Below are 27,986 nucleotides of genomic sequence, written 5' to 3'. Positions count from 1 at the left end.
TCAGAATGGTTCCTCCGCATCGAACTGTTCCTTTTCATTTGTATTGGCAGAAGGAACATGTGGAGCATCTGCAGTATCTGTGTTTAATACACTTGAGTCTTCTTGATCCTCACATGTACTGCTCTATTCCACTGTCTGTGCCAGGGTGTAGTCATTAATACATTGTTTTCTAGGGACTGGCTTTTACTCAGTAGCTTTGCCTGTCTTCTTTCCAAGGCCAGTTGTTTATTCCTCTCAATCCTCTGTTGCTGCTCTTCTGTTAGACTCCTACTTGATTCAGAAACCAACTTCTTGTGGTCAGATAAGCTTGTCAAAAAGGGATCAAATCCAGCTGCAGTTGCATAGAGATTATTAGTTTCTTCAACTTCATTATTATTGTTAACAAAATCTTCATCTACAATAGGGAGATCAAGTCAAATTAGTTTTAAAATGGTCTGAACCTCCGTTTTATTTCCCAGGTTTTCAACTCTGTCAATAAAATCTTCAAATTGCAGTTTGGGGCATAGCCTATGTGCCCAGTGCTCCATGTGTCTTATTAGCATTTTCAAGTCTTCAGCCTGAGAAAATGCCTCAATAAGATCAGGCTTGTAGGGTATTTTCTTAATTAGTAACTGATGTGAGAGGGCCCAGCCCATAGTGGGTGATGCCATCCCTGGGCAGAAGGTCCTAGGTTCTCATGACCTTTCCCCTTCAATTTTATCTTATCTAACATGGTTCACGCTGTTGGCCAGAGGGACCAGCCATTTGTTGGAGAATTTGGAGCAAGAAGAGAATGGCTTGTTTGAAATACCAGATTATGATCATGTAGAAGATGAAACTTCTCCACCCTTCCCACCTCCAGCTTCTCCTGAGAGAGATCCTGCAGAAGCTGAACCTGATGAAGAATCAGGGAGTGGAGCACCTGATCCTGTACCAGCAAAGAGAACAGTTAAAAGGAATCTACCCAAGCTAGATGCTACTAGATTAACTTCAGAGAGAGAGCTTCCAGCCTTAAGGTATATGTTTGATATGTACTCTATTTGTTAATTGGATTGTTTGTTCTTTTGATGACCAATTTTTTGAGTTCTTTGTATATTTTAAAGATAAGACCACTGTCTGATGTGGGGGTTGGTGAAGATCTTTTCCCTTTCTGTAGGCTGCCATTTTGTCTTGCTGACCATATCCTTTGCTTTACAGAAGGTTTTCAGTTTCAGGAGGTCTTATTTATTAATTGTTTCTCTCAGCATCTGTGCTACTGCAGTTATATTTAGAAACTAGTCTCCTGTACCAATGTGTTCAAATGTACCTCCCATTTTCTCTTCTGTGAGGTTCAGTGTGGCTGACTATGTTGAGGTTTTCATTTGGACTTGAGTTTTGCGCATGGTGGTAGATATGGATGTTTTTTCATTCTTCTACATGTTGATACCCAGTTATGCCAGCACCACTTGTTAAATATGTCTCTTTTTTCCATTTGATATTTTAGCTTTTTGTCAAAAATCAGGAGTTCAAAGATATGTGGATTAATATCCAAGTCTTCTATTTGCTTCCATTGGTCCTCCTGTCTGTTCTTATGCCAATACCAGGCTGTTTTTAGTGCTGTAGCTATAGTAGAGTTTGAAGTCAGGGACTGTGATGCCCCCAGAAGTTCTTTCATTGTATAGGATTGTTTTGGCTATCCTGGGTTTTTCCTTTTCCAGATGAAGTTGAATACCATTCTTTCGAGGTCTGTGAAGATTTTTGTTAGGGTTTTGATCAACACTGCAGTGAATCTGTAGATGGCTTTTCATAAGACTGGCATTTTTTCTATGTTAATTCTACCTATCCACGAGCATGAGAGATCTTTCCATTTTTTGGTGACTTCAATTTCTCTCTTCAAAGATTTAAAGTTCTTGTCATACAAGTCTTGAACTTGCTTGGTTAGAGTTACTTTGACATATTTTATGCTATGTATGGCTATTGTGAAGGGTGATGTTTCTTTGAATTTTTTTCTCAGCCCACTTAGCATCTTTGTAAAGGGGAGCTACTGACTTTTTTGAGTTAATCTTGTATTCTGCTACATTACTGAAAGTTATTTACAAGTTATAGATGTTCCTTGGTAGAATTTTTGGGGTCTCTTATGTAAACTATCATATCATCAGCAAATAATAAGAGCTTAACTTCTTTTTTCTGATTTGTATCCTCTTGATCTCCTTTGGTTGTCTCATTGCTCTAGCTCAGACCTCAAGAACTATATTGAATAGATATGGGGAAAGTGGACAACCTTGTCTTGTTCCTGATTTCAGTGATATTCCTGTGAGATTCTCTCCATTTAGTTTGATGTTGACCGTTGACTTGCTGTATATTGCCTTTATTGTGTTTAGGTATGTTCCTTGTATCCCTGCTCTCTCTAAGGCATTTATCTTAAAGGGATGTTGTATTTTCTCTAAAGCTTTTTCAGCATGTAATGACATGATAATGTGGTATTTATTTTTCAGTTTGTTTATATGTTGGATTACGTTGACAGATTCTCATATGTTGAACCATCCCTGCATCTCTGGGATAAAGCTGATTTGATCATGGTGAATGATGGTTCTGATGTGTTCTTGGATTCAATTTTCCAGCATTTTATTCAGTATTTTTGCATCAATGTTAATGAGTGGGATTTGTCTGTAATTCCCTTTTTTAGTAATGTCTTTCTGTGGTTTTGATATCAGGATAATTGTAGCCTCATAAAAACAGTTTTGCAGTGTTCTTTCTGTTTCTATTGTGTGTAACAATTTGAGGAGTATGGGCATTAGTTCTTCTTTGAAAATCTAGTAGAATTCTGAACTGAAACCGTCTGGTCCTGGGCTTTTTTTATAGGTCTATTTAATTTGCTTCTCTGGTCTTGCTTTAACTTTGGTAAGTGATATTTATCCAGGAAGTTGTATATTTCCTTTAATATTTCCAATTTTGTGGAGTACAGGTTTTTGAAATATGACCTGATGATTCTCTGAATTTCCTCTGTGTCTGCTGTTATGTCCCCTTTTCATTTCTGATTTTCTTAATTTGGATATTCTCTCTTGGTCTTTTGATTAGTTTGGATAAAGATTTGTTTATTTTGTTGATTTTTCTCAAAGAACTAAGTCTTTGTTTCATTGATTCTTTGTGTTGTTTGCTTTCTGTCCATTTTGTTGATTTTAGTTCTCAATTTGATTATTTCAAGACATCTAGTTCTCTTGGATGAGTTTGCTTCTTTTTGTATTAAAGTCTCCAAATGTTCTGTTAATTCACTAGCGTGGGATTTTTCCAGCTTCTTTATGTAGGCATTTAGTGCTATTAACTTGCCTCTTAACACTGCTTTCATTATTGTCCCATAAATTTGGGTATGTTGTGTGGTCATTTTCATTGAATTTTAGGAAGTCTTTAATTTCTTGCTTTATTACTTCCTTGACCCATTCACGCTTCAGATAAGCATTGTTTAATTTCCAAGTGTTTGTGGGCTTTTTGGAATTAGTATTGCTGCTGAATTCTAATTTTAAGTCATGGTGATTCAATAAGATATATAGGGTTATTCCAATTTTTTATATCTGTTGAGGATTGTTTTGTTAACAAGTGTTTGGTCAATTTCTGACAAGGTTCCACTTTCTTGCTCATGTTCTCCCTCCTTCTGCTCCTCATTTGAACCTTGGAACTCAGTCCAGTGCTCCAATGTGGGTCTCTGTCTCTACCTCCATCCATCGCCAGATGAAGGTTCTATGGTGATATGCAAGATATTCATCACTGTGACTATGGGACAAGGCCAGTTTTGAGGGCTGAAATAAACAAAATAGAAATACAGAAAACAATCCAAAGAATCAATGAAACAAAGAGCTGGTTCCTGGAGAAAATCAACAAGATTGACAAACCCCTAGCCAAACTAATCAAACGGCAGAGAGAGAACACGAAAATTAACAATATCAGAAATGAAAAAGAGGACATAACCACAGACACAGAGGAAATTCAGAGAATCATTAGATCTTACTACAAAAGCCTGTATGCCACAAAATTAGAAAATGTGAAAGAAATGGACACTTTTTTAGATAAGCACCATATACCAAAATTAAGTCAAGATCAGGTGAGCAGTTTAAATAGACCTGTAAGTTGTGAGGAAATAGAAGCTGTCATCTGTTAGCTTATTGATCCTGAAAGACTCCTCTGAGTTTTATGTTGAGTTTTATGTTCTCGGGTTTATCTGACTGAACTGTCCTCTCCTGGGCACTGAGCATGAGGTTAAATGTTAAACTGAAGTTTGTCTATAAATAAGTCCTCAGTGATGTGCATCCAGCCAATTTGATTTACTAGAATGTAGGATTCTTCCTTACCAAAAGAAGCAGATAGAGACATCCTGTGTTTCATGCTTTCTTTGTTTAGAAACTGAACTGATCAATGGAAACTTTTTCTTAATGTTTTCCCTTGCTGAGAGGGAAGTCTTCATAAGATATCCCAAGACAAGTTCTCAAAAATGACACAGATTCCAGGTCTTGTTCTGGTTCATTTTCTGTAAAGTATAGAAGTGAAGGGCAGGAAAACCCTCTAGCACAACTGGTGGCAGTTGAGAAGTCTCCAACACCACTGACAGAAGCACACAAAATCAACAATTGAAGAACTGCATTTATTGAGGGTTAGGAACACACACACAAACATACATCAGAAACACAGAGAAAGAGACCATTTGCAAAATTGAGGAAGCAAAAAAGAAAATCCCTATACCTGAAGTCTTAAGTATCAGCTACAAGCATATGTTTCTGTTAGCTATATGGAAGTATGGAGGAAATAATATTGATATTTGAACACATAATTGCTATTTTCAAGTGAAAATATGGCAATCTAGTATAAAGGGTGGGAAGGAAAAATTAGTTTGGCTTCTTTGAATCATACTGTTTCCAAAACCATAGCTTTCACATTTAATAAAATGGTTGATTCGACAATTCGACTCTAAGGAAATGTACTGACAGTAAAATGGGAGTTTAGTTTTAAGATTATTGAGAAAGAAGTTAATTATTATTTATTCCACAATATAAAATAATCGACAGAGTAGAAATATAGTATTCATCCTGAATTGTATGGTTAAGTGACTAGAAAGACATCAACAATAATTATTACTCCACTGAGTGTTCCATTGTGTCTGAACTAAATTTTTATAAATTGAATGTTCTTCCCTCTTCAATCGTGCATTGAAGCCTTGAAAGCAGAACATACAAGAAACATAACTAATGTACGATGGGAAAAGTAGGAAGATAACTGAGTAGGTAACATGCTTGTTGCACAAAAAAGAGGACCTGAGAAAATAGCCTCAAAAATTACATAAAAATTGCATATGTACAACCTGATCACTTAGAGGTATATATACACAAAAATATCATATGACTTGCTAGCCAGTGACTAACTAAATGGTGAGCTTAGGTTTACGGGAGAGGAATGTTTCAAAATATGAATAGAGAGTGAGAGGTGTAAGCACATGGTATCTTCATTTGTCTTATGTAGGCATATACACAAAGTGCACAGATATATATGTTCACAAAATACTTATCAATTCGTAAGATATGACACCAGAATGCACATGATCTCTCATTCTGTCTGTCTGTCTGTCTGTCTGTCTGTCTGTATCTTTCTCTCTCTTTGTCTCCTTCATACATAATGGGAAACAGAGAGAAAATAATATTCAGACACAACCAAAGGAAGTTGCCTGAAAAAGAAAAAAATGGTGCTGGAAAATGAAATTGGTTTAGCTGCCTTGATCTTGTCTCACTGTGAACCTCTACCTTCCACAAGCACGTGCACTGATCCTGCCTTAACCACTCAATATATGGCATTTGATTATCAATATATGGCATTTGATTATGACTGCCAGCTCAAAATAGCAGAACGTTCCTGCATTTTACTTTATCACAGTTAAGACAGAAAAAAAAAGACAAAAAGTGAGATCTAAAAATCCTTACAGACAGGATGAAATATATGTGTGAAAGAAACCAGTTAACAAAGATAAAGACTGAAAACTCTTTCCCCCTACATTCTAACTTATAGAATACTCTGTAGAAGCTCACACTGTGCAAATAATCACACATTATTGGGTTATAAAAGTCCTAACGTCTTTTACAGTATTGTCATTTAGTTTCTAATCTTCATCCCATTTCTGAACCACTTCCTTTCATGAAACTGTGTTCTTTCCTAATAAGCCATTTCTGCTTTCTACTAATCTTCATTTGTCCTCGTCCTACATTTGTTTTAGAAATCAAGATTAATTAATATGTATTGGGTGCCCACCACCTCAAAGATCTCCATATTACTCTCAGAGAACTGAGAGAGATTCATCTTTAAGCGATAGTGTTTAAAAGAAATGCCATGTTGAAAAAAAACAGTTTTCATTAGTCACTGCTTTAAGCAGTATAGATAAGTTTTGAATTATCAACAAGAATGCAAGAAATCCCCCTTCTTCCAGGAAAGAAAAAGAATAAGAGCTTTTGCGGTAAAGAGTTTTTCCTGTATGTCACAAAGATGCATTTTCATGTGTGGTGATTCAACTGAATAACTAAACTTTTAATTTTTCTGAGAGGAAGGAAGGAATAAATAAAGAAAACTATATGATATGCTTTTAGAAAAGAATGGATGGCTAAATTTAAGTTGTGAAGTTGTGCTGTCTGAATCAAATCATGAAGGACTTTCTAATGGCGATTTTTAAAGGCATTGAAAAGGGAATGAACATAATCCATGATAACTTACTGTGATTATTCAAGGGCTATTTCTCACTTTTAGTTGCTTACTACTGTAGCTTCAAAAGTCTAGGTAAAAATGGAAGATAAAATCATCTTGGACAGCTTATATAGCTTTCTGTAACAGGTTATCTGATCAGCAAGACAGGATCCTAAATTTTCTTAAGGTCGCCATTAAGATTATCAGCTCCCCAAATCAGCAAGAAGTAGCCTAGAAAACTACACTCCCATTCCCAAAATATAGATTATGGATGTTTGTCTTTGTTTAGAGTGTTGATAACAAGTTGTTATGGATAATGGTCTGGAAAACAGCTAAAATAAAGGAAATTAGATTCAGAATTCTTATTTTGAAATAAAAAGGGAGGGGGAAGTGATATAGGACAATGGTCTTATACCCTGTAAAGATTTGTCACTTGTATTGATTTAATAAAATGCTGACAGGCCAGTAGCCAGGCAGAAAGTATAAGTGGGCTAATCAGAACAGGAGAATTCTGGGCTCAGTCTACAGTCATCACCCAGACACAGAAGACATAAGATAAGAATGTCTCACTGATAAAAGTTACCAAGCTACATGACTAACAGAGACAAGAATTATGGGTTAATGTATGATGTAAGAATAAGTTAAAAAGAAACCTGAGCTAATAGGCCAACCAATTTATAATTAATGTAGGTCTCTATGTGTTTCTTTGGAGCTGAAAGGCTGTGGGACCAGGTGGGTCAGAAACCTCTGTAAAGAAAGAATGAAGTTTGTGTACTGTATGTGTGTGTATTAATATTATACTGCTACAGTTTAAGCTCCACTGAAGGTATTATAATAAATTATAATAAATTAAATAAAGGTAAATTAAAAATTTGCAAACATTACAAATATATAGCAAGTGCACTAAGTATTTAAAAAGGGTATAAAATGTGTATATTTTTAAAAAGTAAATAAATTAAACTGTTTAAATGTAGAATTTTAAATCAGTTATAAGGCTGCTATAACCAGTCTTCTAAAGAGCTAAAATGAAAATTAATTTCTTGTGTAAAAGAAATAGCATATTTGTATGTGCCAGAAAATTACATGTATTGCTCTTTATAATTTGCTTCTTCATTGACTCTGAAAACTAAAATTTGTTTCATGGAGTAGAGCTGCACTTTGTTATTTCTCTCTCTCTCTGTGTGTGTGTGTGTGTGTGTGTGTGTGCATGTGCGTGCATGTGTGTGTGTTTAAAGTTTCGGTGTATACAAGTTTTTTAGAGCAAGTCATGCTTCTGAATTTAATAAATATATTATTACTTAAAATGTCTATGTGTTTTATAAGATGATATGCTCTCTTACATAGAGTATGACATTTGAAGATGTTTTTAAATTGACATATGAAGCACTGATTTATCTTTCCAGAAATGATCTTGATATTTACTGGCTTATTGCTACTTTTTTCTCAGCTGATTTAGCATTAAGTTATTCCATTACAAAACCAAATTGTGTCCTTGAATATTAATAATAGTTTCAGCAAATACTGTTGAATACACATTATTTAAGCAAATAGCATAAGAAAAGAAGTGCTTCTAATCTCCCAAAACTCATTCTTCTCACCTAAACCACTTCATAAACTTGGCAGATTCTCTGAACATCAATGAGTAAATTGCAAAACAATTCAATAGATTTCTTTCCTATACCAGCAAAAAAGTGCCTTTCCTAACTTATTTATTACACTAAAATACTACATTGTTCTACTCAACTGCGTATGATTTTTTTGAGTTTTACCTTAAATGGAATTTTCTAAAAGACAAGCAGTAACACTATTTAGACAAATGACACAATAGACTATAGGCAAGGGATTAAAATAAAAATAGATGAATTTAAAATTAATTAATAGTATACTTTTTAGAGTTTTATTCTATCAACTATCACGCTTTATATTATCATACAGAATAACTAAGTATTAATAGTAAAATTTTATTACTTTTTTGTGTCTTCCATATCCAAATATGTATCTTCTTTCACAGTAAATTCAGAAAACATGTCATTGACATTATTGGTCAAAATCCTAGCTGTGTTTAAATATGCATAGAATAAAGCACTTTGAATCACTCCCATGTGAGGAACATCAATGCCTTCTGCCTTCTGTGACTCGTTTCACTTTTGTTCATAAAGGTTGAAGGGCCAGATCATTTTTGTTAATGTATAAAAAGACAACACAATCACAAACAAAATACCAAAGACATATGCACGAGCAATGAAAATATATAGATTTTTCAAAATTAACAGACATTAAGAAAATGTGAATTAAAATTTATAACACCATCACATAATTACTAAATTATACTAAAATTGTATAAGTTGAAATTTATGAGCCTCCTTCTTCCCTCACACCCAACATTGCAACACATTGATCTTAAATCTTTATACCTTCAGAATGTGAGAAATAGATTCTACTTTTTCTAACATTTAATCTATAGTTCTTTTACAGATACTCTGCACAACTGATACAAAAGAGTAAACTGTGTGTGTGTGTGTGTGTGTGTGTGTGTGTGTGTGTGTGCGCGCGCGCGCGCATGGAGTGTATGTGAAAATTAACTCAAATGCAAGCATTTCAGTAACATTTCATTTGATTTATAATTTTGTATGGGATCTATGCATATGAATCAATGAATGATATAAAGAAGCAGTAGTAATTAATATGTAATTAATATGTCTATATGACTGTTAAATTCACTTGGCTTCATCACAGTGTCATTATTCTTTCCTTTCTGCATTAGTTGCTAATCTGATAAACAGCCTGATGGTTTGCAGGAATGTGTCTCATCTTTAGGATGCTTGACACCAACATTTTATTAAATAATCTTTCTGTTCATATCTTTTCCTCTCACTTTACACAGTTTATTTAAAATGAATATTTAACTTCTCAAACTAATGCTTCACATCTTTTAATATCCCTTCATATCACACACCTCCATATTTCCCCATAAGCATTTGAAAAAATTCCATGATACTCTTCTCCTAGTCCATAGATTAAATATTTAACTTACTCACTCATGCATTCAGTATCCATAAGCTATTTCATAATTTCTTATCTCTCCTTTATATGGCATCTTATTTCATTTTCATATATTCAGTAACTTTCTAACTCTCTCTAAGCAACTAATTAGAGTTGCTTTAAATTCTTTTCTTCTTCTTGATTTAGCCCTACCTACACCATGTAAGTTATGCTGAATGTTCCATTTAGATATTTTTATCTTAATTTGTAAGTCAATTTTCTTTAAACCACTAGCTGTCCTTGCTTATCCATTCATATTTATGAGAGGATATTTAAATTAAGAAGACATGAGAACTTTGTGGAATCGCTCATCAAGTTGATGTATCCAACAAAGTTTTCCATGGTTAGACCAGATGCCAGTTTCTTGGACCCTTCCAGTAATAGTCAATTGCTTCTTCAAATTCTTCAAACACATCAAATTCCTTTGTCTGATAATGATTGGAAACATATACATGGTGAAATTTATGTGAACAACATTTACAGATGTGTTTGCTCAATTCCTACTTTGAATTTTTAACTTATCATCTTATATTCTTGGAAATCTGCTTTATATGAACAAACCAGTAAATATTAGTTAAATATTGTAAAAAGAAATATTGAAGAAAAAGGTGAATGACCTTTTCCTGTGTGATTTGCTTTTTCTAACTATGCAATTGGGATAACTCACAAAATTGATACCTTTAATATTTGGAAGACTAAATAAATTATGTATTAAAAAAGGGGAACAGATTAGATGATATAAAAAGAAACAGTAGCCATGTTAAATGCTTTATTGCTAACTTTCTTTATCTTTTATTATATAGATTCATAGCCTGATTTAAAATTAAGAGTCCTTTAAGTCAACCTTAGTGTTCTTATATAATAAGCAAAATTGGTGTGGGAGAATGGTCTGTATTCTGTCAATTATATTTTAAATAAATGCTGATTGGCCAGTAGTCAGGCAGGAAGTATAGGTAGGACAACAAGACAGGAAGTAGAGGCAGGTCAAGGAGAACAGGAGAATTCTGGGAAGGAGGAAGCCCATTCCTCTGCTGTCCGGCCCAATCACAGAAGAAGCAAGATGTGACTGCCTCGCTGAAAATGGTACTGAGTCATATAGCTAACATATACTAGAATAATGGGCTAATTTAAGTTATAAGAGTTAATAAGAAGCCAAAGCTAATGGACCAATCAGTTTATAGTTAATGTAGACCTCTGTGTGATTTCCTTGGGACTTAATGACTGCAGGAACTGGGCAGGACAGGGACCACATGGGAAAGAAAAACCCTCACCACCATGAAATAATAATATTGACCAAAATAGGGCATATGGTAATCAAATAAAATATTCTTTGTGGATGCATATATTAATTAATTTGCTTATTTATATTTCAAATTTTTGGTAGTCTCATGAATATAATATCATATTATGGTTACAAATTGTATGCAATCCTATATAGACCAAAATAAAATACTTACTATATCTATAAACTTGTGTTATTAAATATAATATAGGGCTAGACATTGAATATATACATATTAAAAAATAAAAAGGAAAAATATAATTTGCATTTTTATTACTTAAAGACTAAAAATCAGCAGTAAATGAATAAAGAATTGTAATTCCATGTTAAATTGATGATGATGTCGATATAGCATTTGTTCTGAACAATTAAACCCTCAAGCTACAATAGGGAACATAATCCATTTTTAACAAAGTGAACAATTGTATTCCCACTCTGAACAACATTTGCATGATTATTTCTCTTGTTCTGACATTATTTCAACAAAACAAATGATTTAAAGGAAACATATCAAAAGAACAGTAAATAAAAATTTCAAAATCATGTCAAATTTTTGGAAAATAATTTTAATGTATAATAAAGCTGACAACTGAGGTATTATGGATGGATTCAGAGTAAATAAGTTAAAATTTAAAGTATAAAACCATTGATCAAGCATAAGCCTAGTAATATTTTTAGAATAATGAGTAAGTACTAAAAGTAAGAAGTGAAAGAGAGTCTAGATATGTAAGTTATTAGATGTTTGCATGCTGTCATTATGCTGTATGTACCCCAGATCAGAGAAATGCAATCAAAACAACTCTGAGATTCCATCTTACATCTGTAAGAATTGCCAAGATCACAGAGGCTTGGCTCTAGAGGGGTTCCCAGGTGTCCAGGAAGACGCCCCCAGCTAGGTCCTTGGGCAGCTGAGGAGAGGGTGCCAGAAATGGCCAGATCCTATTGCCATACTCATGAATATCTTGCATATCACCATAGAACCTTCACCTAGCATTGGATGGAGAAAATGACAGAGCCCCACATAGGAGCACCGGACTGAGCTCCCAAGGTCCCGATGAGGAGCAAAAGGAGGGAGATCATGAGCAAGGAAGTCAGGACCGTGAGGAGTGCGTTTTTACCCATTGAGACGATGGGACGGATCTAACGGGAGACCACCAAGTCCAGTTGGAATGGAACTGATGGAACAGGGGACCAAACCGGGCTCTCTGAATGTGGCTGACGGTGGAGGAGGACTGAGAAACCAAGGACAACGGCAATGAATGTGAACTCTACAGCATGGACGGGCTCACAGTGAGCCTTAACCTTCACCTGGCGATGGATGGAGATAGACAGAGCCCCACATTGGAGCACCGGACTGAGCTCCCAAAGTTCTGATGAGGAGCGGATGGAGAGAGATCATGAGAAAGTCAGAACCATGAGGGACGCGTTCACCCACTGAGACAGCAGGACAGAACTAATGGGAGACCACCAAGTCCACTTGGAATGGGACTGATGGAACATGCGACCAAATCGGACTCTCTGAGGGTGGCTGATGGTGGAGGCTGACCGAGAAGCCAAGGACAATGGCGATGGGCTTGGTCTCTACGACATGGACGGGCTCTGTGTGAGCCTTGTCAGTTCGGTTGCTCACCTTCCTGGACCTGGGGGGAGTTGGGAGGACCTTGGACTCAACATAGTGTAGAGAACCCTGATGGCTGTTTGGCCTCAAGAGGGAGGGAGTGGGGGTGTGGGTGGAGGGGAGGGGAGGGAGGGGGGAGGAGGAGGGGAGGAGATGGCAATTTTTAATAAAAAATAAATAAACTGGAAAAAAAAAGAGGTAAAAAAAAAGAAAAAAAAAAGAATTGCCAAGATCAAAAACACTGCTGACAACTTATGCCGCAGAGGTTGTGGGGGAAAAAAAAAGAACACTTCTGCATTGCTGGTGAGAATGCAAACTGGTACAGCCCCTTTGGATGTCAGTGTGACAATTTCTCAGAAAATTAGGAAACAACCTGCCTCAAGACCCAGTAATACAACTTTTGGGTATATATCTAAAGGATTCTCGATCATACCTCAAGGACATGTGCTCAACTGTGTTCATAGCACCATTGTTTGTCAAAGCCACAAACTGGAAGCAACATAAATGCCCCTTAACCAAAGAATGCATAAAGAAAATGTGGTACATTTACACAATGGAGTACTAGACAGCAGAAAAAAATGACATCTTGAATTTGCAGGAAAATGGATGGAGCTAGAAAACATTACTTTGAGTGAGGTATTCCAGACACAGAAAGACAGGTATCACATGTTCTCACTCATAGGTGGTTTTTAAACATAAAGCAAAGAAAATCAGCCCACAAATCACAATTCCAGAGAACTTAGACAACAATGAGGAGACTAAGAGAGAATTACATAAATCTACTCTACATGGGAAAAAATTTAAAAAAAAAATTAAGATCTCCTGAGTAAATTGGGAGCATGGGGACCTTGGGAAGGAAGAGAAGCAGGGAGGGGATCAGGGAAAAATGTAGAGCTCAATAAAAATTGGCAAAAATGTAAAATATGGTTTAAAATATATTGAGCGATTATTGCTGGCACATAGATGAAAATGTCGACTGTCATGCTTTAGAGGTTGAGCAATGAACAGGGAATTATCATATTCTAATATTTGTGTTGTACTTGAAGCATTGCAGTACTGGAAGATGGGCATAGGTGGGGCAATGTTTGCTTTGCAATCACCATTGTCACCATGAAAATAAATCAAGAAGTATATATGCACATTAAAATGGGGAGAAACAGAGTTAAATAATTGCAAAAAGGAAATTTCTATATTTTTTCAGTGCTATGATATGAAAGTCTCTAAATCATTCTCCAAAGAGAATGCACCTATGTGTGAAATAAGTCTGTGAATAGGAAAGCTGCAAGAATCTCAGCCAGTTCTGAAAGCTCCAAACATCTCTGAAAGCAGCTGTGCTCACCAGTGTCCCACCATTGTCACAGAGAAGTACATCTGTAAAGATTTCAGAAAGATGAAAATCTCCAATCTGTTAAAAGAAATATGTATAAAGTGTTTAATAGTAAGTAAATCAATTAGATGAATATAGTAGTGTAAATACAAAGACACACATATATACACATATAACCAATGATTTAATATGCAATAGTTTTTGATCATTTAAACAAATATTTTCAGAGGACATTCCTGTGTTTTAAAAAAATCTTTCCAATATTCTTAATGCAATGACTTTTAAAATAAACAATAGTCATGGATTAATATTTCAAATATATATTGAATCTTAGTAAACAACAACAAAACTATTTTTAATTAAATCACTTATTTTTTGCTGATTTATATTTCTTACAGTTGTTTTTCAAGATGAAACAAAGGTTTATCAGCTAGAATTCAATAAGTTTCTTGCTGACGCTGAACTTCTATAAACTATAAATCTCTATAATAATATGAGCATTGTATAATCCTTTCAAAGACATAAAGAATTGTCAATGTTTGGTAAAATGCATTCATGACAATAGAGTTTGTATTTTATGCGCAATAAAATTTATTATAATTATTCCTCTTTTACACCTTTATTTTTCAACTCTACCTTTTTTTTCTCTATCTCATTTTTAGGGAGTAATTATCACACATTCAATTCTCCAATTAAAAACCAAAGCAAAATAAAATACTAAAATTTATCTGGACTGAAATATTTTATCGATTCAAATTTAAAGTGTTTATTGAAAATACCTACATATTATGATTCATTAACTCAATTTATACTCTATGTGAAAATAACATTATTGTCTGGATTGAGACTTTTCCTCAAATGTCCTTCATTTCCTCAGTATGCATTATACACTTTTGTGGGGAATACCTTCATCAGCCTAGATGTAATGTAGATGGCTTTGGTCCTGCTCAAAGTGATTTTCCAGATTTTGTTGACTCACCATAAGAAGTCTTACTCTCTCTGAGGAGTGGATGGGGGCTTGGGTAGAGGAAAAGTAGGGGAAGCTGAAGAAGAAGAGGGAGTGGGAAAATAAAAAAAAAAAACTGTTAAAATTTTAAAAATTATTTTCTTTTGGGTAAATTCCCAAGAGTGGGATTGCTGGGTCCTGGGGTAGGTTGATCCCAAATTTCCTGAGAAACCTCCACACTGCTTTCCAAAGCGGTTGTACAAGTTTGCATTCCCACCAGCAATGGATGAGTGTACCCCTTACTCCACATCCTCTCCAGCAAAGGCTATCATTGGTGTTTTTGATTTTAGCCATTCTGACAGGTGTAAGATGGTATCTCAAAGTTGTTTTGATTTGCATTTCCCTGATTGCTAAGGAGGTTGAGTATGCCCTTAAGTGTCTTTTGGCCATTCGAACTTCTGTTGAGAATTCTCTGTTCAGTTCAGTGCCCCATTTTTAAATTGGGTTCATTAGCATTTTAAAGTCTAGTCTCTTGAGTTCTTTATATATTTTGGAGATCAGACCTTTGTCTGTTGCGGGGTTGGTGAAGATCTTTTCCCAGTCAGTAGTCTGCCTTTTTGTCTTAGTGACAGTGTCCTTTGCTTTACAGAAGCTGCTCAGCTTCAGGAGGTCCCATTTATTCAATGTTGCCCTGAATGTCTGTTCTGCTGGGGCTATACGTAGGAAGCAGTCTCCTGTGCCCAAATGTTGTAGAGTACTTCCCACTTTCTCCTCTAACTGGTTCAGAGTGTTCAGATTGATATTGAGGTCTTTAATCCATTTGGACTTGAGTTTTGTGCATGGTGATAGACACAGATCTACTTTCATTCTTCTACAGGTTGACATCCAGTTATTCCAGCACCATTTGTTGAAGATGCTTTCTTTCTTCCATTGTGTGCTTTTAGCTTCTTTATCAAAAATCAGGTGTTCATAAGTTTGTGGGTTAAGATCTGGGTCTTCTATTCGATTCCATTGGTCGACTTCTCTATTTTTATGCCAATACCAAGCTGTTTTCAATACTGTAGTTCTGTAATAGAGTTTGAAGTCAGGGATGGTAATGCTTCCAGAAGTCCCTTTATTGTATAAGATTGTTTTGGCTATCCTGGGTTTCTTGTTCTTCCATATAAAGTTGATTATTGTCCTCTCAAGATCTGTGAAGTATTTTGATGGGATCTTTAAGGGGATTGCATTAAATCTATAGATTGCCTTTGGTAGTATTGCCATTTTTACTATGTTGATCCTCCCAATCCAAGAGCAAGGGAGATCCTTCCATTTTCTGGTATCCTCTTCAATTTCTTTCTTCAAAGACTTAAAGTTCTTGTCAAATAGGTCTTTCACTTCCTTGGTTAGAGTTACCCCAAGATATTTTATGGTATTTGTGGCTATCGTGAAAGGTGAAGCTTCTCTGATTTCTTTCTCTGCTTCCTTATCCTTTGTATATAGGAGGGCGACTGATTTTTTGGAGTTGATCTTGTAACCTGCCACGAGGAGGAGGGAAGGAGATGGAAATCTTTAATAAAAAAAAAATGAGGAAAAAATTATTTTCTTAATTTCAGTGTATTACTCTGATATATATATATATATATATATATATATATATATATATATAGTTAGATTTAAGCTCATTAAAACTATTGTATAAGTGGTATGCTGAGTGTGATGTTTAAATAAAGTTTCATACAAAACAGATATTTCTGAGTATCAGACTCATTAAATATATTTCAAGTTTACAAAATATTTAATTTTTCCTTAAAATCCGTTTGGAAAGCTATAACCACCAGAGGCAGTCTTTAGACATATTTGGCAGCATCATACAATTTCACCCTTTTCTGAAATGACTCTTTAACCCCTAACTTCTGAAAGCTTTTAACTAATATTTCTGTGCTGTTGGCACAGAACTGACAATTTACAACTATAATAGCTAAAACCTGACAAAGTAGAAGCAGCAATAGGTGCCCTTTGCATGTCTGGCCCATCATATCCATCACTGCAGGCAATTAGTTTGGGGACATTGTTAATACATTCAATTTTTGATCTTTCTGTGGAGACTGCTGGACAATAATTTTAATTAATGCCAGTCAAGATGGTGATTTTTTTGTGGTGTGAACATTTGTTGAGCTAAAATTCATATGGACTTAAACTTCATGAGTTCCATAAATGTCATATGAATGACAACTTGATTTGACTATCGAATTGACCCTAGTTTCATGGTTGCTACTTAGAAAATTTCCATACCATCAGGTATTAAAAAATTAATCCCTTCATCTATCCAAGATTATTTTTCATATTTTGCTCTTATGCAGTTTAATGATGTTCCTTTGAAAGAACTCTAGCAAATTTGCTTGTTTTTATTTTTCTTTTATTTAAAATATATTTGTTTCTGATACAATATTTTCTTTTCATCATTTCCTTTTCATTTATCCCAGTTCCTTCCCATCAATCCTCCACACCAGACCCATTCTCTTTATGTCTCTCTTTAGGAAAAAAAAAACAGGCTATTAAGAGATAACAATAAAACATGACAAAATAAAATATAATTAGATAAGGCAGTAATTCCCCATCATAATTGTGCAGTGTAACCAAACAGAAAGCAAAGAATTCCAGGAGTCGGCAAAGAAGCCAGAGATCCACTAATTCTCACAGTCCTGAGTTACATAGGAATACTAAGTTAATAGTTATAATACATACACAGAAGATCTGGTACAGATTCACTTAGGCATTGTTTGCTACTTTAGTATCTGTGAGTTCATATTCATTTGTTCCTTCCTTAGTTGTCTTAGAGAAATGTGTTCATTTGGCATCCCCTATCCTCATTGGCTTTACTCACTCATTTACTATTGCATTCTCTGAGCATTGATTGGAAAGAATTGATGGAGACCTCTGATTTAGATGATTATTCCACATAATACCTGGCAATGTTACTTTTTCTTTTAGTTTAATCATTTATAACTCTTTGAGATTTTTATTCCTGCTTCAGAATCATCTAGGCTGAGTCTAAGGCCTTGAAATGTTTATGTTTCATTCAATAGACTCTTAAATAAGACTATGTTTGAACTCATATGAGTTCATATTGCATAGAATTATAGAAATTAATAATAATAACATATAATATATAGCTGATAAGCTCAAAGAGGAAGAACATCCCATTGTTTGAAGGAATTTGTGGTTTATTACTTAAACCACTTAGAAAAATGTAAAATCTGAATTTTTATATCTGTTACTATTTATGATTTTTGTGCACATTCTATAAAAGACTATTATTAGAGAGTTTTTTTCTAGTTTCAATTTTAACTGTAACAGTGTTTAACAATAATAATGGAAAAGATTATGAATAAATTATAAACTTATTGAAAGTTTGCAATTTTTAAAACACAAAGAGTTCTTTTTTCCCTCATTTTTTTATTAAAAATTTCCATCTCCTCCCCTCCTCCTTCCCCTTCCCTCCCCTCCCTTCCACCCATACCCCCACTCCACCCCTCTCCAAAGACAAAGAGCCATCAGGGTTCCCTTCACTATGTTAAGTCCAAGGTCCTCCCAGCTCCCCCTAAGTCCAGGAAGGTGAGCAACCAAACTGACAAGGCTCACAGTGAGCCCGTCCATGCTGTAGAGTTCATGTTCATTGCCATTGTCCTTGGTTTTTCTCCTTCTAGCTACCTGGGCATCTTCCAGAGTCTTCCCTGATTTAACACATTTCATTTCTGTCGCTGTGGAAAATATATTGGCAAACCACTACATAGGCAAGGAAAGGATTTATTTGGTTTGCAATTCTAAAATATAGTCCCTCATTTTGGGGAAGTCAAGGCAAGAACTCAAGCAGCTAGTAACATTGCATCCGCAGTCAAGAGCAGTAAATGCATCAGAGCTTGTTTGATGCCAGAGATTTTTCTCCTCTCTCAGGCTATTCAGAGTCACCGGAGAAGAGTCTTAATGCGGAACTGTCTAGACCAGGGTGGCCTGTAGGCACGCCCGCAGGGCTGATTGTTAACTGAGATTGGAAAGCCCTGCCCAGTGTGGGCAGCAACACCCCTCAGGCAGGGAGTCCCGAATAGCCTGAGAGAGGAGAAAAATCTCTGGCATCACACAAAGAGTTCTTAATGATTTTTAAGCCCCTTTGAAATGAAAGCATGAGAGAAGGTCACTTATGCTATAAGCAGATCCCTTAACTGATGAATATGTAAGCAGCATAACAATCTTCCCCTTCATGTCTGTATCTTGACCCTAAACATAAGTTCAGTCAGCTCTTACTCACTTTGAAGAGGGGAAATTCTAATTGCTAGTCTGAAATTTAAAGTTTTTGAAAGTTGTCATCTCTTTTTTTCAGACCTAATCATGTCTAAAGAAAGAGAAAATCATAATTTTCTTATGTCTATTGTAAAGTTAAGACAAAAAAAATTACTGCCAAAAAGTGATGAATGCCCATATTCAGTTGAACAAAATGTGTTAGAATTCACACAGTGATGGAGCCAGGGTTGAAATGATCAACTACACTGAGAATCATGGGTTGATGGACGCTGGTTGACATAGTAATTTAATCAAAACCAAAAACATTTTCTAATGTATCCATTCACTCTACAATGAAGCATGTGAGAGAATTTAGCAAGGTTGAATCTCTCTCTCTCTCTCTCTCTCTCTCTCTCTCTCTCTCTCTCTCTCTCTCTCTCTCTCTCTGTCTCTCTCCCTGTAAGAACCATAGGAGTTTCAAATGTTGAAAATAAAGATAAATTAATAAAATCAAATATTTTTAAGAAAAGTTCTTTGAAAATATAGTAAGGACAGGGGGAAATTTTTTAAAAATATTTCCAACATATTCTATTCTCTGTAACTTTTCAGTGTCCTCACGCATACCAATCAAGTAAAACCTAATACAACATGCAGAAATAATCAAAACCTATTTTATCAAAGCTTAATAAATTTGGGATAGAAAAATGGCCACTTCTAGCTCCTCTGGCATTCTTGTCTCTCATAAAGAAAGCAGGGACTTTACGAGGCTTCTAAGATCCTCTTCTTAAATTCAAAACATGCCTAGAAACACATTAACAGAGACCTAATCTAGGATTATCTAAGGTTTCCCATTGGCCTACCCCTTATCAATACGACAGGCATTTTTGCTATGCTGTATTATAACAAAGGGTATGAGAAGACCCAGGTATTGTTTCAAAAGATAATAGAACAACTAAATGAGAATGAGAGATGAGAGAATGACCTCTAACACTGAAATCTATAGCTTTAGCACACATTAAACAGTTTACCTTTAGCTTCATGAATATAAATTCAATAGCTAATGCTTCTTTGCCATAGTGCTTTTCACATGACTTAACATTACTCTTGTTCTGTTTCTTTCCTTATTTCTATCTTTTGAATGAAATAGTATAAGGATCTAGAAAGGCAACATATGCACACACAGGTGAGGTGAAGAAATAGACTGATAATTTAAAGCTCACATTGGAGACTTAACAGCACAGCTGAAAGCTCTAGAAAAAAAAAAAAGAAGCAGACTCACCCATGAGGAGTAGAAGCCTGGAAATAATGAAACTGAGCGCTGAAATCAACAAAATAGAAAACAATCCAAAGAATCAATGAAACAAAGAGCTCGTTCTTTGAGAAAGTCAACAAGATTGACAAACCTTTATCCAAATTAATCTAAAGGCAGAGAGAGAACATGCAAATAAACAAGATCAGAAATGAAAAGGGGGACATAACAACAGACACTGAGGAAATTCAGAGAATCATTAGGTCTTACTACAAAAGCTTATATGCCACAAAGTTGAAAAATGTAAAAAAAAAAATGGACTTGTTTTTAGATAAGTACCATTTACCAAAATTAAATCAAGACCAGGTGAACAATTTAAATAGACATATAAGTCGTGAGAAAATAGAAGCTGTCATTAAAAAACTCCCAACCAGAATTTTATCAGAACCCAATGCAGAATTTTATCAGAACCTCCAAGAAGAGCTGATGCCTATACTCCATAATGTGTTTCACATAATAAAATCAGAAGAGTCATTGCCAAACTCTTTTTATGAAGCTATAGTTACCCTGATTCCAAAACCACACAAAGACCCAATCAAGAAAGAGAATTACAGACCAGTCTCACTCATGAACATCGATGCAAAAATTCTCTATAAAATTCTGGCAAACATGGGACTGGAGAGATGGCTCAGCGGTTAAGAGCATTGACTGCTCTTCCAGAGGTCCTGAGTTCAATTCCCAGCAATCACATGGTGGCTCACAACCATCTGTAATGAGATCTGGTGCCCTCTTCTGGTCTGTAGGCACACATACAGACAGAACACTGTATACATAATAAATAAATAAATCTTTAAAAAAAATTCTGGCAAACAGAATCCAAGAACACATTAAAAAAATTATCCATTACAATCAAGTAGGCTTCATCCCAGAGATGCAGAATGGTTCAACTTATGAAAATCTATCAATGTAATCCATCACACAAATAAACTGAAAGAAAAAAATATGATCATTTCATTACATGCGGACAAACATTTGACAAAATTCAACACCCCTTTATGATAAAGGTTTTGGAGAGGTTATGGATAGAAGGATCATACCTAAATATAATAAAAGCAATATATAGCAAGCCAACAGCTAATATCACTGTGGAACTGATCTAATGGGAGCTCACCAAGGCCAGCTGGACTGGGTCTGATGGAGCATGTGATCAAACTGGACTCTCTGAACATGGAGGACAATGAGGGCTGAATGAGAAGCCAAGGACAATGGCACTGGGTTTAGATCCTACTACATATACTGGCTTTGTGGAAGCCTAGTCTGTTTGGATGCTCACCTTCCTAGACCTGGATGGAGCAGGGAAGACCTTGTACTTCCCACAGGGCAGGGAACCCTGACTGTTCTTTGGACTAGAGGGGAGGGGAGAGGGGGGAGGGAAGGGAAATGGGAGGAGGTAGGAATTTTTAATAAAAAAACAAAAACAAATATCTAACCTTTAATAGTTATTAAAAATTTAAAAGGCACATCACAAAAAGATTTAATGAAGAAGTTAAAAATATGTGTTCTTGTTTAAATAAGAAATTATGTCTCAGCTGATTTATTGGTATAATTTGCCTCCTCTTTTTCATTCTTAATTCACAAGTATTGATATAATTACTCAGTACATAAACCATTCAAATTTAACAACAGATAGTACATGTTCTGAAAAACTAAGTGCTAAAATCAATCAAATCAATTATATTTGAGCCAATTACAGATATAACAATAAATTGTAGTTTTATAAATTTAATATAAGTATTCATAAAATGTAGTATAGTTTACAGAGAATTTATAAAAATATTATGATAAATGAAAGAAAAAATATATTGTATTTTAGTTAAATATTTATTACTCAGGTAGTGTCATATACATATTAGTATTAGTTTCTATATTATCTATAAAATGTATTTTGATTGTTTAAAATTGGATAATTTTATCTAATTGTACTTTATATTGTCTCTATCATAATATTGTTAACTATTTATAATGTAACCAATTCAAGTGCAATTTATTTTTGGTGGATTATTATTTTAATGATTTAAATATCTTCATGGGAATATTCATAAATGTATCCTTTTTAATGTTTTTTAATTACTCTCATACAATATACTTTGATCAATTTTTTTCTTCTCTGCCAACACCTCCCCAACACTTTCCATATTCCAACTCACTAAATTTCATGTTCTTTCTTTCTCTCTCTCAAATAAACAAAAAACAAGCAAACAATTAGCAATAAAAACAAACCCAAAACAGATAAAATAAAAAGAAGAAAATCAATACAATAAAAAAAACCTAAACAAAACAAAAAGTACATAAAAATGCACATTTTATATAATTTTGTATAGTTTTATATAGTTCTCTTTGTGTTGGGCAAATAATCCTGGTCTTCAGACATGCACTACATTGTTACTACAGTTTAATTGTTACGATAATTTAATGCACTACATTAAATAGAACTGATTTTGCACTCCCTCAGCCCTCTTCAGACAAGTTTCTACCTGCTGTACACAGTAATTAACAGAGATTCATAACTGGACATTGTACAGAGAGTGGAAGACTGGTGCAATCATCCCTGGAAGGACTGTGTTTTAACAAAGTTCTCCCCTCAAGATTCAGGAATTTATACAGAAATGACGTGAAAGCTACAGGTGGTAGATGACTCCAGGAACACAGCATCTTCCGGACATGAGAGGACTGATGCACATGAGAATTTACAGAGGCTGAGACACAAGAGACTCCCACAGTTTCAAACCAGACAAAAATTCCAGCACTTAGATGGAGAAGTGAATACAGAACACAACCAGCCATGAAGCTATTTGCAATAGGTACATAAAATTATACTTGTATAATTTAAATAAATCCAAAGTTTAATGAAAAAAAAAAACAAACAAACAAACAAACAAAACCCCTAAAAGTGTAAACCCTTCCAAAACTCAGGATTCTTTTTCCTTTATTTTTCCCACAGGGCTCATTCTATTGTAATACATTAGGTTTCGTTTTCTATCTGACACTTTCAGTGTATGTGAACTCTGTTGGAAGAAAAAAATTCTGTTTCTGTTTTGCACTTATTTATTCATAACACCTAAGAAGGTGTTTGATATGAAACAGAGTATCTCCAGTCAGCATTAAATGGTGTGTAACATTTTTTACTCAAGCAAAAATAATTCAACACCTCTGGAGTTTCAATCTCTTAGTGATGTGCGGGTACCAGTGAATAAAACTATACACCAAACCAGCATCAGAACATTTGGGGTTTTTGGATTGTTAACTATGGAGAACTAATTTTTGTGCTTTCTAAAGACAACAAAACCTGAAATAGTAATTTCTATTATAACTTTGCAGAAATCACTGATAGTACAATGATTAATTTTCCAAGTCCCATTAATTAAAAAGTTACAGAGTTGTGAACTAAATCCAAAGTTCTTGCTTTTTTATTGTGCATTTGAAAAAAATACCAAGCGCTACCTAAACATATAGTAGAACAACATTATCTTCTATTTTATTCACACTGCTGGTATATAATAATATAGTAATCACCAATTGACATTTTTAATCATTCTTTATGAAATAAGGATATGCTGTCTAGTGAGAAGAGAGAGATGCTGGAATATTTAACTGGTTTGTAAACATTAAAATAGTGATTCTCTTCTTTTTCTCCTTTTGATTATTTTTAAGTAAATAAATTGTGTATGAAGACATCACAATAATGAGGTTGCAGATAAGTGCAACTCTTATCCCTCAACAGAGAAGCTCCACCTTATAACCAGGAACATTAACAGGAGGCCACAACCTGTTGACATGTAGGGACTCTGTGCCTGGAAAATGTTTAACCCTTTATTGGCCACTTACATCTCATTGCCTCTCAAGTTTCAGGGTTTTATAAAAAAATTAACTTAAATTTTATGTTTATGTGTATGTGTCGTTTGTTTGTATATATTTCTGTCAGTACATTTTATGTGTTCCTGGTATCCTCTTTGAAGGCAAAAATAGGCACTGTATCTACCTAGTTCTGAAAATAGAGAAGATTTATTATTATTTTATGATTACTGGAAATTCAACCATGGCTTTTGAAGAAAGATCTGTGCTCTTAATCAGTGAGTCATATTTCAAGGATAGGTTCATGTATCTTTATGGAGAGTGCAGCAGAAAGCCTGTAAGTTACAGAGCAGTGAGTGACTGAGTTAGTTTCTCTTCTATTGCTATGAAGAGACACAATATCCAAGGAAACTTATAAATAAATATAATTAGTGGGGTGGTGACTTCCTTACACGTTCACAGGATAAACCCATGTCCACTGTGTCAAGAAGCATGATGGGAGGAGGAAGGCATAGTAATAGAGCAGTAGCTGAAGACTTCAGTCATGGTGGTATGCAAGCCAGAGGCAGAATACAAGTCAGACTAGGCTTGTCAAGGGCTTTTGCAAGCTCAACCCAATCCTTCAGAAACACACTACCTGAAAAAAAAGGCACACCTCCCTGTACCCAAACAGTTCACCAACTAGAAACAAATATTCAAATATGCTCATGCAAACAACCAAAATGATTATGGCAAGACAGATTTTCCTGGCCAGAACAGGCGCAATTGCATATATGAACGTGCATGTGTGTGACAACATTAGAACATCTGTGCAAACTCAAGCCTGTCAACATGGAATTCTATATCATCTATCTATCTATCTATCTATCTATCTATCTATCTATCTATCTATCTATCTACCTATCTATTTTATTTATGCTTAGTTTCTTGAGACAAACTTTTTTCTGTGTAGCCCTAGATGTTCTGCAACTTGCTTTGTAGAGCAGTGTAATTTTTCTTTTGTTGTGAATTACAATGTAGATAACTGAAATTTTTGATGGTCTTAGGCAACCCCCCTTGAAAGTACCATTTGACATCAAGGAGGCCGTGACACATAGGTTAAAAAGCACGGGTGAAGCGACGTATTTCTTAGCGAATAGCTCTGCGTTCTTGCACTCTAAGTGAACTTCATTAGTTGTGCAACAACACATGTGAAATTTGGAGGATATAGTGATGGAGGCTGGGGCAATATTGAAGGGCAGTGAACAAAACATCTTATAAGCATGTATGAAATTCTCAATAAAAAAGATTTAAAAGATTGGTGGAGATAGTGGCAAGGAGAAAAACTAGTAACTGGTTTTTAAAATGCACTTAATATCTTCTAGTTTTTAATTGTTTGTATAATCTTGAGGGTGTGCTTCTGAGATCTCAAATGTCAGAATTACCGAATGTTTTCAAAAATCTAAGAATTGATTTCCTTTTCGAATACCAGTGAAAGGCAAATATAGTAACATCAATTTATTGTTTATTGTCACAATCTCTCTCTCTCTCTCTCTCTCTCTCTCTCCTCTCTCTGCTAATTCCCAAATTAGTGAAAATACATCTTCTGAATTTTTGTCAGAAAACATAAAGAGTATAGGATCTCAGTTCACACTTACTCTACGATGAATTATTAAATCAGCAATGTCCTTGGAGCAGAACCGCTTCATTGTTCAGGTTCTTTTCCACATGCATTTCTTATACTGGTATATCTCACAGGTTTCCAAAGGGAAGACATGGCTTGTATTTTAAATCTGTTACGTTCCATAAAGCTGTGCCTTTTGAATGCAATTTCTGTTTCGTTGTTGATTATACTTTCTTTTAAATGGCTTTTCTATGATGAGGTTCACACACTGGAGTGGTTTTATTTTGCTGAGCACTTGCACGAGAAAGCCCATGAAACACTTGTTAATTGGATCACTCCGGTGACTCCCTGGCTGAATATGCTCCTAGGTGCCTTTCACACATCTTGTCACAGTCTTCACTATAACTGCTATTTGTACGATGCCCAATATGATACCCTTTATTCTTTTCAAAAGAAGACCAAATAGCTTAAAATAGATGATATTATATGAACAGTTTAATGTGGGTATACAATAATGTTCATGCAATTTATATCTTTATATGATATTTTTAATTTTGGAAAATTATCCAGATTTCCTTCATGGACAAACATTGTTCCTCATGCTTAATTGGCAACTGAGAATGTGCTATTCGTCAGGTATTCTAAAGGTGCTGATTTTATGATTTGTTAGCTTCCTGACCCAGTTTACAGGGATCATTGAAATGTAACCTCAGGCCACCGAGTCAAAATTTTTTTCTTTTGATAACTATTTGTTAACATCTCACTCAACATAGCAGCTTCGATCACACCATCATGAATGTGCCTTTAGGTCACACTTGCTGCACTTGAAGCTCTGTCAATTAGTCAACTTGCACTGAAATTGCTTTTAGGAACTAACTGTAGCTGTTTTATTTCGTTTTCCTATGCAGTGATAGAACACAATACTCAAAAGCAACTTGAGAAGGGAGAATTTGTTCCATCTATAATTTATGATCCATCCTGATTTATTTCAGACAGGAACCCAAACACAGGAATCATAGCAAGACCTGAAACAGAACCTATGAAGTAAAATGGATTATTGAATTGCCATATATGGCTTGCTTAGTGTGCTTTTGAATATACAGTTAAGGCCCACCAGTTTTGAGATGTTACCATTCTATATGGGATTAACACACCCACGTCAATTATCAATCAAGAAAATGTCCCACAAGACTTTCCTAAATGCAATTGCATGTAGGTGATTTATCAGTTGAGATATTTTATTCACTAATTAGAACAATTAACCCCTTAAAAAACAACTACATCACTATCAAACATAACTTTTCTATTTTTTAATCAATCCCCAGGCCTCAGGTTAGTATCAAGATATAATACATACTATAGCTGTTTTGAGATAATACTGCAATTATATCATTTCCCCTTCCATTTCCTTGTTCTAAACACTCACAATTTTTACTGTTATTGGATTTATTTTCATAATTTTGAAAATTGCACGTTCTTTAAAAATTTCAATAGCATTTGACCAATCTATATTCTCTTTCAAAGCCTAAGTCTTTAAAATTCAATGTCTTTCAACTATGGGATCCTATATAATCAAAACAAGTTAAATACTTTCTTACTCCAGCATGGAAAAGCCAATGCAAAGTTCAAATGAATAGAAAGCAAACCAGTACCCATTAGGGTAAATCAAATCATGCAGCTCTTATCCCAATTCTGGAAATACCCCACAATCTTCTGGATTCTACAAGGCTTTGGAAGTTCCACTTCTCCACCTCAGCTCCTCTGCTGTGGCCCCGCTATTCACAGAGTCATGGATTGTCTCATAGTCTCAGGGAGAGGTCATGCCATGGCCCTGGCATCTCTAAAATTCTGGACTCTCTGCTGCCACTGCATATATATATTCACCAATAGCCTTCACTGGGTTCTTCTGTTTAAGCACTCTGGCCTTGCCACTTGGTACTGAGTTTCACCTCTGCCCAATGACCTCCTTAATTTTAGGGTTTCTAGTCTAGCTAAGGCTCTACCCTTACCAGTGACCTCTCCAGATCTCTCACAGTCACACTCCTCAAGTTCTCTCCATTTGATTTCCAATCATCCATTTGTGTTTAGACATTCTACTAAAACAGGTGCCACAGCATATTAGAATGTTTGGCTGTCAG

The 27,986-nt window shown here is 35.0% G+C and overlaps 1 pseudogene; it reads right to left on the bottom strand.

Moving 5' to 3' along the window:
- LOC119808906 lies at positions 1-27,926 on the bottom strand (annotated as a pseudogene).
- Between the last annotated feature and the right edge of the window lie 60 nt (positions 27,927-27,986).

Source organism: Arvicola amphibius, chromosome 3 (assembly GCF_903992535.2).
Source record: "Arvicola amphibius chromosome 3, mArvAmp1.2, whole genome shotgun sequence".
Taxonomy (NCBI): Eukaryota; Metazoa; Chordata; class Mammalia; order Rodentia; family Cricetidae; genus Arvicola; species Arvicola amphibius.
This window is presented reverse-complemented; position numbering and strand designations above follow the sequence as displayed.